The sequence below is a fragment of the Manduca sexta genome, unplaced genomic scaffold (assembly GCF_014839805.1).
Source record: "Manduca sexta isolate Smith_Timp_Sample1 unplaced genomic scaffold, JHU_Msex_v1.0 HiC_scaffold_412, whole genome shotgun sequence".
NCBI classification, from domain to species: domain Eukaryota; kingdom Metazoa; phylum Arthropoda; class Insecta; order Lepidoptera; family Sphingidae; genus Manduca; species Manduca sexta.
This window is the reverse complement of record NW_023595201.1, coordinates 1-12000: the sequence shown is the minus strand read 5'-3', so window position 1 is coordinate 12000 and position 12000 is coordinate 1. Positions and strand designations below refer to the sequence as shown.

General features: G+C 33.8%; 1 non-coding gene across 1 annotated transcript; it reads right to left on the bottom strand.

Moving 5' to 3' along the window:
- Positions 1-11198: 11198 nt before the first annotated feature.
- Positions 11199-11270, bottom strand: Trnac-gca. Its single transcript has one exon. It is a non-coding gene; the product is annotated as a tRNA-Cys (tRNA).
- Between the last annotated feature and the right edge of the window lie 730 nt (positions 11271-12000).

The window sequence follows — 12000 nt, the reverse complement described above, 5'->3', positions numbered from 1 at the left end:
AACCGAACACATTTCGATGAAATTTGGTACAAAGATAGTTTGAGACCCTGAGAAGGACGTAGACTACTTTTATCTCTTAAAAATATATATTGGGACGTTAATCTAGGAAAAACTTTCACGCAAACGAGGCTCGGAGCCAAAAATAATAACAAAAACTAAACTCAAGTAATCGAGTAGTGAATAAATCATCCAAAAGTAAATTAAACCAAAGTTTTTGCGCCAACTAATTCATCAAGGATCCATCACGTTTCCCTTCACGTCTAGATTCCTGCAATCTAGGTTAATCCTGCTTATACACTACCTGCGTTGAGATAATCAATCAAACCTTACTTCCAGTTAATTAGGTAACAAAAAATAACTTTCTGATTTATTACCAACTTAATATCTTTGGAGGTCAAAAGGGTGTTCGGGTCTCGATATCAAAAGCGACCTAATTCAAACCTTCGTAAGGTCTGAAATAAGAAGTGCTGAGTCAGGGGAATTCTATTACTAAATAAGGAAAAGCTGGATGACTGGCATTATGGAGACAATGACTTTGCATGGCTGATCGATCAATGATCATCCAGATAAAAATAACCATAATAAATAAATAAGCATATGGTATATAGCACGTAGCATAGAGTATTGCCAAATTTAAACTGAAGGTGTGTTTTTAGTACGGAAAGGAATTATTACAAAAAATATATATTAAAAATTGTTTTCTCCAAATATAATTTGTTCATAGAAAAAAGAGGTTAATACATAAAGTAAGAGATACCATGCATTTAAAAAAATATTGAATTAATAAGAGAAGCGACGTCTTTTTATACTTTTCTAAGTAAATTTTAACAAAACCAAAAACATTGCAGTTAAATTCAAATCTTAACTATGAAAACGTAGAATAATAAGACAATACCAACAACAAATTTCGAAACCTTGGGCAATATCTGACCAACATAAGTTACCAATCTTAATACCAACTTTGCCAACGTTGGAACAGTGGTTGGGCCAACATGACGACCCACGACCGCGAGTATGGCTCTCGCCTTATTGTATGACTATGACATAGATGCTGTTTTAAGATTAAAAGATCTTATTTGAGGTTCCACTTACTTTGTCACCATAAATTTATTCACGCATGTAGACATTTTTACTAAATATTATAGATAACGCCTTTTTCACAAAATTCAAACACAAGTATAATTTCCCAGTTAACGTATTAAACGCTTTAAATAGAGTCTTCTACAAATTTTGAAAAATAAAACGGCAGTTGACAAAATGGCGATCTGATTTTATAGTCTCTTTTTGTTTTGTATCTGTTATTACTCGACATTGGCAAAATCATCGATAAATAAATGGTGGCAGCCATAATATAAAAGCAGAAGAAAACGGTTAATCAATCTATAAATAACTAGTTGACCCGACAGACGTTGTCTCGTCTTAACTATGAATTTGTAGCGCGCATTATGTCAATCGCTAACGGTTATTTCAAACAATTGATATTTTCGTTTCGTTTCGTTAAGTATATAAAATTAATATTTTCGTTGTTTTCTTAAATTTTCTAATTTTCCGCGCAATTTTTGTATTTTTCTTTCATGAGAACCTTCTCCTGACAATAACAAACATAACAAAAAAAAATAGTGAAATCGGTCCAGCGGTTCACGCGTGATGGCGTGACCAAGGAAAATAGGGATTCATTTTTATGTATATAGATAATTTCATATAGCCTGCCTCGAAATAAGCCATCTAACATGAAAAGAATTTAAAAGGCTGCAGTCTTCGAAACGTCAGGAGAAAATCATAATATAAAAATCGCGATAAAGTTCATTATTTCAATGACTAATCGTGTAAACTGTAAACATAATTTCAGATGTTTACATGATTAGACACTTAAATAAAGAAATTTATCGCGTCAATATTCAATTGACTCTTAAAGCATTTGTAATCACTATTGTGTTCCTGATTAAAATTCCATTCGAACCCGTAGTTTCTGAGGTTAGCGTGTTCAAATAAACTTCTCAGCTTTATATAATAGTATAGATTTAACATGTAATGTCCTAGAGTGAGGAACACAATGCAATATTGTTTCTTAAGGGTGTTCTCACTATAAGCAAGCGACTTGCTCGTATCTGTTATACGAGCAAATTGCTCGTAATTCAATAACCTTGACCGATAAGTCCATGCAACTTTAAACTAACGAACCTCGTATTTTTATGTAAGAGAAGTATTAGTCATTAACTATAGTCGTAGCACGATGCGCTATTGACCCTAACGGGTCCGGAATGTCAATTAGTGACCCCGGCCGGCCGAATTGTGGACCTCGGGAATTATGTGAAGGTGGACTGAACAGGATATTGGTGTGTATGTATGTAGTGCTAAGTTGCCTTCGAATTTACTTAATTTGTTTCAAATGTTATGTACGTGAAGAACTTCGTGCCCCTTTTATTTTTATTTCTAACTTAAAATGTTATATTAGTGATCCTAAGTGTTATTCAGAATAATAATAATAATTATTCGTATTAATTGTTTTGACGCATAAATGCAGTTTTGTTCGCCTACGTGATAAATAAAATATTTTATTTTATTTAAAGCAGATTGCGAGCACGGTGATATTTCACACGATTTAAATTCATATACGGCTGTGTTCAATTAACGATTCTAATCTTAATCTTAAATGCGACCCTAAATAAAAATAAGTAAGTAATTTGTAAACATGTTTAACATCATGATTTCTTATGTTTACGCGAATGTTAGACATTAGAATTAAACTATTTTTCGGTTTTTATCGAGGTTTTTATATTTTTGTTGGATGACCAACAACACCTTAGACCCCCTTGTTACCATGATGGCTGCAGTCTTCGAAATGACGGGAGAAAATTAGGATATAAAAACCGCTTCTTCATCCCCTATATTCTTCTACTGAGAGGATTTAGGTGTTATTCCACCACGCTGCCCTAGTTGAAGTTGGCAAATTTCGAAACCTTAGAAATTCTCATGAAGAACGTTGTTATGAAGCTATCCTCACGATGTTTGCCTTCACCGTTAAAGCCAGCGAGAATCCACAAAGAATACACATAACTTTTTAGAAAACTCAGAATCTTTGGACCTTCGTCGCTGCAGTCTATTCGACTTCCAAATAGGTAATCGCGGTGTACAATTTGTAATAAAAATACGTACTAGAAATATAAATTTTATTTGCAATAATAAAGTTACAAATATTTGCCACTTCATTACAAACTGTAATCAGACTGTTTTGAACTAATGTTTTAATTGAAGAGTTTCAAAAGTTTCAGATTCCATAGAGTTAACTCAATATTGTGAAATATTATTTTTACAAGCTTGGATATAATTTAAATGGTCTCTAGTACAAAGAGAAAGTTTTTTTGCTTAAATCAATATGTATGCGTTGAAAATACTATCAATACAAAGACATTAAACAGTATAGTTAGTTATATACAGACATCAGGAGCAAATTTGGGCTCCAAAAGTTATTACCATAGAAGTATATTCTATAGACACGAACGTCCATATAACTATTTGTTCACTTAAACAACAAATAATTTGACTTATTTGACTAATATTTTTTATTTAAATCCAGGTTTACAATTAGACTCGAGTTCTTATATCATGAGCGCCACTCCGTACACAACCACAAGCTGTCAATATAGATCATACTAAAGTCAGTTTGAATGGATTGCAGTTCAATTCAATTGAACACAGTGAAAGTTCGGAACGCCAAATCTAGTACGTAGTACATATATATCAATACTTATACCAAATGGTAATAAGTCGTTGTCGTATTTGAAATGTCCGTGGAACTAGATGTAACAATTTCCTTAGATATTAATACAAAAGTAACATATTAACATAAAATTCGCTAATATACCCATTAAAGACGTGCAAATTACGATATGGAAAAAATATAAAGTATTTTACATTGGTGTTATGCTATTTCACGGTAGATTGTGTAACCATCGCATGAGCGCAAATATTTTTATGACAATCTTCCCATTGTCCGCTCTATAATATAATCTAAGACCTCCTTGTGTCGATATTACATAAATATAAAATATGAAAGTACTTATTAATATATCTAAGTACATTTTTAATACAAGCTAACATAAATATCACATTATTTTTAGTTACCAAAGGAAATAAATGGAAAACCATTTCAAGTCTTTATTATTTAAATAAATACCATAATTTACTATGAATCTACCATATGTATTCTTAATTTATTAGTTTTTGCTCTGGCAATACTAGGAGCTTTTTTTAATTTCCTCTCTACAACACTAGCAACTCTGCATTTCGAGTAATTTGGCAACAAATAATACAACTTATCATCTTCTTTGTCGTAATAAACAACATTGTTATTCGCATCGAAAACGAATTTTATCGGTGTGCCGTTCGCAAAAGCGCCAACTTCAGTTAAACGGTCAGTTTTATAGTTTAATTTATACAAACCTCGACTAGCTGATTGTAGAAAATAAACATTGTCGAAAATATCCACGGACAAAACAAACGCTTCGTTAGTCACAACACTAGGTATTTTTTCGCTCAGTTTATATCGATATATTTTAGCATCACTCATAAAGTACACGTCATTATGCTTATCGATTACAAAGTTATCGATACTGTAATTCGACAAGGCTTTAATACTTTTACTTTTATGGTTCCCGTACGTGTAAAGTCCCTTTTTTCTGAAAGCTGTGTAGTAAATTTTGCCCTTGTATTGCAAATGCCAGATAGTTTCGTCCCTTAAACCAAATTCAATTGTCTTGTTTTCAATTGGACTGTATTTGAAAATTCCCTGCACTCCGCCAATGTAAACATCTCTATTACTCTGATCCACAGTTCGAGCAAATGAAAAATCGATTCCAGGAACGATTTTGAATCGTATATCATCTAAATCGAATGCAGCTGTGTAATCGATTGATTGGGAGTTCTCATAGTGGAAATAAATAATGTTTTCAATTCTATCGATTGCTATTTGGCCGGAGATCTTGTTATCTTTGAAGACTGGTGATTTGGAGTAACAGGTGCCATCGAAGCAACCGTGGCAGTTGGTTTTCGCAACGGCTGCGGATAAAATCGATGACAAAACAAAAAACTGGAGCATTTTCTGAAAAATAAAAAATAGTTGAATTTAGAAACATTGCACAGGATAATTAATTTAGCTTTTATTTCAGAAAGTATTAAGACGAGCATATTAGTCACATTGTGCATATTGTAAAACAAAATCCCCCGCCACAGCTGTCTGAACGCACTAAACTCAAAAACTACCGAACCAATTTTCATAAAATTTGCTATGGAGATAGTTGGAGACCCTAGGAAGGGCATTGGTTAGTTTTAATCCACGAAACACGTTCACGCAAGCGAAGTCGCGAGCAAAATCTAGTTCAGTTATAAACATGTAGTCTTAATTCTAACGCAATCTAAGAGTTAACAACTTTTAAGAGCTTAGGTCACTACAATCTCTGGAACGAAAGGACTAGATCCTAGGTCATCTAAATGTATTTTGAGCTCCAGACCGTTTTATGAATTCACAATAAAATGCTGGCTGGGCCTGGTAGTATGATATATTTTATATCCGTCTGGAGAGCGACCACCGCACACAATGTGTTAAAATTCGCTATAATGGTCCACGTAAGTATGTCGCGTTACGGGATCAGCCTGTGTTATCCGATTTCAACACGCCGGCATACTTGTAGCGACTGTCAAGTGATAATCATACTCGTCAGTCGACATTCTATTAAAACCCACTCCACTTACCATCAGGTGTAGTGCGGTCACTTTGCTGAGCCCGATCAAAACAAAATATTAGATTTATGTATTTATTATGACACACACACACACAATAAGAAAAATTAAAAAATCAACACCTTTGATTATATGTTAACTACTTATAGTAGACTGTTATAAAGGTTTTTTCTATTGGATATAAGGTCTACTGTCTTCAACCAGGACCCTGGACTAGCTCAAAGCTCAAAAAGGCCTTATGTAAATGAGTGACTAATTAGGATGACAAAATACCGCCACGTGATAAATAAATTTAGAGTTCAATTTCCTTTAAAACTGTTATTTTGCTACACAAACGATTCAAGTGTTTACTATCTCCAAGGTTGTTTGAAGACATCGCGGCCGCCATGACTGAAATAATAAGTAGGCTTAAATTGACTCCTAGCTGTCTCGGAAAAACATTAGGACATTAGGATTATTTTCCATATATTTTTAAGTTAGTTTAATATTGTCATGGAAAATATTTTTTAGCATACTAAGGACTTGTTTATTTTTATTGCTTTGAATGACGGGACGAGCTTGTCGTTCGTCTGATGGTTAGCGATACGACCGCCCAAAAACAGTAGAAACACCATCCAACTGCCAACACCTTGAATTACAAAGTATTGTTTGGTATTCCACTGCGCTCGCCATACTGAGATATGAGATGTTAAGTCTTATTATATCCAGTAGTTACACTGGCTACAATGTCCTTCAAACCGGAACACCATAGTAACTACACAACGCTGCTTGGCAGCAGAAATAGACATTGAGTGGAACCTACCCAGACACTCACATATGAGAGACCAACCACCAATAGGTATAACATGAGAATGTCTTAACTAACAACAAATATGTTCACATACTTATACGGTAGTATGTTTGTAACAATTATTCATTCAGTTTCCATATAACTTTTGAATCTAACTTGTAAAATAAAAAAAGAGAAAACCAACATAAAATCAGAGGTGTGTGCCCTTGGGATTTAATCCTGCGGACATTCGTCTCGGCAGTCCGTTCCACAACCAACTAGACTATCGTCTCTTTTAAGGACCCATCCATCAAGTTATAATTATACCTGATTAACTCAAATTAATATTATAAGAGAAACATTTTTCGCACAAACTTAAATTAATAATAAAAGAGGAAGATTTATTACGCAAAAGTAGACCTTATGTAAGAATGAAGGAACCGGTTAACACTTATCGTAGGAACTATAACCTAACCTAAAAGGTTGACCTTATCGGTCCCATAAATAGGAAACAAACTTAGTTGTAATTCACGGTCAGTATATGCTACTATCTTACAAAACAAACACATGACGCATTTATTCCGGAAGGGATATGCAAAGGCGTAAACAAAGCCGAGTGAGTTCCGTCCCATGATATGATAGAGGGCGAGGCTATTACCAAATCTGGTAATTTTCAGACTCAGGGCTGAAAATGAGCAGAAAAACCCAAATATCACTTTGCCCGGCTCGGAATTCAAACCCAGGGGGCCAGGACGTCAAAGCGCTGCCGTACCGCATTCAGTACAACTAAGCCATCGGGTCAGCTACTATCAATAACATAATTACTCATAAACTGATTACTTAATCGAGCACGCAATGGTCAACGTATGAACCCCGGAGTTCTCAAAGTTCTGTTGCCTAAAATAGATATGCCCACACCAATCTTCTTCAATCCAAGAAAGAGAAAGCCGCGGCTCTCCAAATATCCTAATCAGGGGTGGAGCTACCGCGTTACCAGCGTTATCAGTGCTACGGCGCTCCCAAGCTTTGGGGCCTCTTGGCCCACACTTACATTAAACTAAGCAGGCACCTAAAATTTCGCACTGCCCTGAAGAGCCCCCAACAAATATAGATAAAAGGCCCCTGTATGACAAGCTACGCTACTGATCCTGATATTATGAAAGTGAATTTGTTTATTTGTTACACCTACACGCTTTTACTACTCAAACCGATGGTCAAGGAATTTGGATACGATGTCAAGGACATATGGACATACGTTACTTTTCAATCAGAAAAAATATTGTTCCTGCGGGATAGAACTTGATTGACCACTCTACAATAATGCCCCTTTTAATAAAGTCATGCCTCCCTAGAAGATCGCCTCTCTCTTCCTTATTTAAAAAACAATGTATGAACCTATTCAAACATAATCCTAATAATATAAATACGTGAAAAGTGGGTACCCTACTTGCGCTTCTGTCTACCCCTTCCGGGACAAATGTGTGATGTGTATTTGTTTAATATAAAAAGGCATGTCGAACGAATCTACGCCACACCAGTTGCCATAGAAACAGTTTTAAAATGCACATAAATTTCTAACAAAAATACTAAAATTTGTGTTCACGTTCGTAAAGTGGTAGGCAGTGACGCAACTGACTAACGTACAGCTTGCGAAGTTTATTCATGAAAAATATCGGCCCATACCCAAGCTACAAAATTATGCGTGACAGCTTTTGAATAGATAAATTCAAATATCTATAAAGACTGATAAATTAAAAAAGGTAATGAAAGAAATTATCTTAAGCCATATCGCATACAAGTCACAGAGGATGATCTAATCTAAACGAAGCATCGTTGCTTTTAACTTATTATTCGGTTTAAATCCAACGCCGACACTCACGTCCGTCTTAATGTCTCTACTTCCTTGGATTTATTTGACAACGGTATTTATGAACGGATCTCTAGACTGCTTTAAACACTTTCGCGGGTCATATAAATGCAATTTTATTATCTCTTTACTAAGGTTTTAATTTTGTGCGAAATCTTTTTTTCGTTGTGTACTTTTTTCTAGCCTATTCATCACGTTCATTTATGTTTTTTTATTTTTTTCGTTACTAACGACTGAATATAGCTAGTTTTATTTCAAATAAATCTTCTTCATAATAGAAGGGAATTAAGTTATTTTAAGGTATGTCACCTGATAGTACATATGCACAAAACCACTAACATACAAAGACATCCACAATCCGAGGCGAATTCTGGATTTTTGCTAGAAATTTCAAAAGAAATTCGGTTAAGCAGAGTAAAAATACTTACCGACCACAAGAAATGCTAAAGTAAAGCTGTCATCGCCTTCGGTACTTAACAGGTCAATTCGATTGAATTCTGCCGCATATAAAAATAAATTATGTTTTAATGTCACTTAAATTTATTTACATATTATTTTATTAAATCAATATTAAAAAAATTAAATGAATACTTTAATAACTTACTATGTATTATTTCCTGTGTAAACGATTTTTCAACTTACCAATCTCTATGGCATAACGCCGATGACACCTGAGTTTTCGTCAGATATTACAATTGTACATAAGTTTTCGTATTTAATTTATATAGTTGTGGGAATATTACGAATATTGCAATAATCTCAATTAACATTAACAAACACTCGACGACTCGTAATGTTACACAAATATCATGATATTCTGGATATTACACAATTAATTATTAATATATAATTTAATTAAGTCGGGTGCAATCGGGCGGACAGATTGCATTTACTGCGGCACTGATTGTATGAACAACCAATAAAGTCTTTTATTGTTTCATCGGAGCGTAAAAATATTGCCCATGGCTTAGCACAATGGATATTATTTCCACAGAACGGCCGAGTGTAGTTCGGATCGAATGTTTTGTTTTTGTTTCACGTGGAGTACTGACACCGAATGAATTTAGTGTATATGGGCTCAAAGCATTTTATTGAATTGGTGGCAGTGAAACCGTGGAATTCATTTGTTCAACAATTATCCTTTTATTTCTATCGAATGGTTGTATTGTATTTAGTAAACCTAAACGCTATTGGAAACAAAATCCGTTCACTGACAACTGTAATGCTTTAATAGTCAATTAAGGAGATTAATATAGAACTTCCACAAACATGTCGATTCGAATAAATAATAAAGTTACTAGTTCTCGTACGTCTATTATAACCCAATAATAATTAATACAAAACACTAATTTTAAATGGCAAAGGGCACACTTACGCGCTTTATACTTTTGCAATTTTTCACCATAAAATAAAAGCATTGGTATTTGGATTGCTTAATTACAAAGTACGCACTATTCAGTTGATAAGGGGTTTAATTTGGTCTCGGCAACAGACGCGGCTCACAATCGCAGCGGTGATTGTGTTTCGGGTGGAGAGCAAGATGACGTCATTAATCTTTCCGTAATGGCCACCGAAATGCGGACGCGCTCTCGTCACGGGACATTTGCTAAAACGGCTATGTTACCTTATTGCGTACTACGGCTCTAACTTACCGACCATTCTTCGAATAGTTCTTGACTACGTGTTGTTTTAACGTGGAAAATGACTTTAAACATAATGCATAGTAATTTTCAATACAATTTGTAGATGATTTTATTAATCTGCAACTTGAATTATAATTATTTTTATCGTTATTATTACTCTAAAGGTCAAAACTTTAATATTAAGAAATACATAATATGTAGGCAGCCGTGAAAATAACAGAATGTATTCAAAATTTCAGTTCTCAAAAGTTAAAGAAATTAAATAAAAGGGATTTACTTTACATTACACAAACAAAATATAATGATACTTAATGTGTATAAGCGATTTGAAGTTAAGAATTTGCCCAGTTACTTTTCACGCTAATCATACATACACACATAACATCACGCCTTTTCCTTTTTAAGGGCAGGCGGTACTACACCCGCATTTCACCATTTGAATAAATACGCTGTTAAATATTATCAGGGCTTTATAGGTATATAACGTAAAATAATACTATGATAGAAATATCTGTATTAGTATCATTACATGCCATTTCTGAAAACAGAAATATACTAAACTATAGGCGAAGATAGCTCTATGTTATTACGTCTTAAATAGCTTTGTGGGCAATGTCGCTACTCACTTAAGTGTAACCATCTGTAAGAAGAACAGGTTAGGGCTCCAAAAACAAAAGAATTAATTCATACATACACACTCTCGCATAAGGTTAACAAGAGACTATAGAGTGGTACATGCAACGATCTTGAAATAATGCTTTCGCCTCTTCCACATAAAAAGGGAGACGAATAGTTCCTTTGGAATCAGTGAAAAGTTTTACGCTTTTTTATAAAAATATAATTTAACTAATTTATTTTGTAAATAACACCTGAAGCAAATTAAGAAAACTTTCTTTAGATTTAGTGAGATTTTTTAATTTAGAGCTACTTGCAATAGTTTTAAGGACCGCAGGTGAAATAAAATTGGTCGAAGAGATGGTCATATAAAAATGTATTACCTGCATGTCACACGGCTCTTATTTAAAACTCTATATTCTGCAGTTATTATTGTTGTTTTAGGAAAATGAAATATTATTATTATATATTTTATTTTCTCTTTCTTTGTATAGATCTAAATGACAGTAAGTAAATTATAATATACATAATTATTAATAGCAAAAATGAGAAAAAACGTATATCTAGGGGACACCCGGGTTTGAACCGGGGACCTCTCGATCTGCAGTCGAATGCTCTACCACTGAGCTATATCCCCGATGTTGCTGAAGAGCAAAAATAATTATAGGTTAGTAATTTTATCTAAATAGTTCATATTGTTTAAGTAGGCATCATAAACAATAAACCAATAACAAATTAACCAAAAAAATTATATCTTGACGTCGAAAGTACATACGATTCTAGATCGTGGATAGTAGGGAAAAAGTAACTATCCGTTGAAACTACCTTTATACTTTTTCTTTAAATTTATCCTTTCATATAGATATCGTAGATTAAAACATTGAAATTGGAAGATATATCTATAATTATAACCAGCTTTCCTCGAATAAAAACATCAGTGACTGTTCCGAAATAAAGAACGAGGCGTTAAATTGTCATAAAACTACCTATCGTATATTTATAATATTGTTAGGTAGCCTACCTTAGAACAAACGAAACGCTTCGAAATCTCGAATCCGTGTTTTTGTCGAATCACGATGATAGAAATATTAGTTGTTATTAGGTACTTATATAGTTTTTGTAATTCCATCGTGAATTTAAATTTGTCGAAACACAATATCTATTTATAAGATCACATTTTATTTAGATGGCGTATTACCGTTAAAAGTATGTAGATTCAGTCAAAGGCAATCAATTGTGTTAAGAATGTATTTTATACAGAGAGTAATATGTAAATACCCTTTATGAGACGTTTATTAAGACGCTTCAGAACATAGTTTGTATCCGAGTAATACTTTTGGTTGGTATGCATGTGTGGGATATATAGG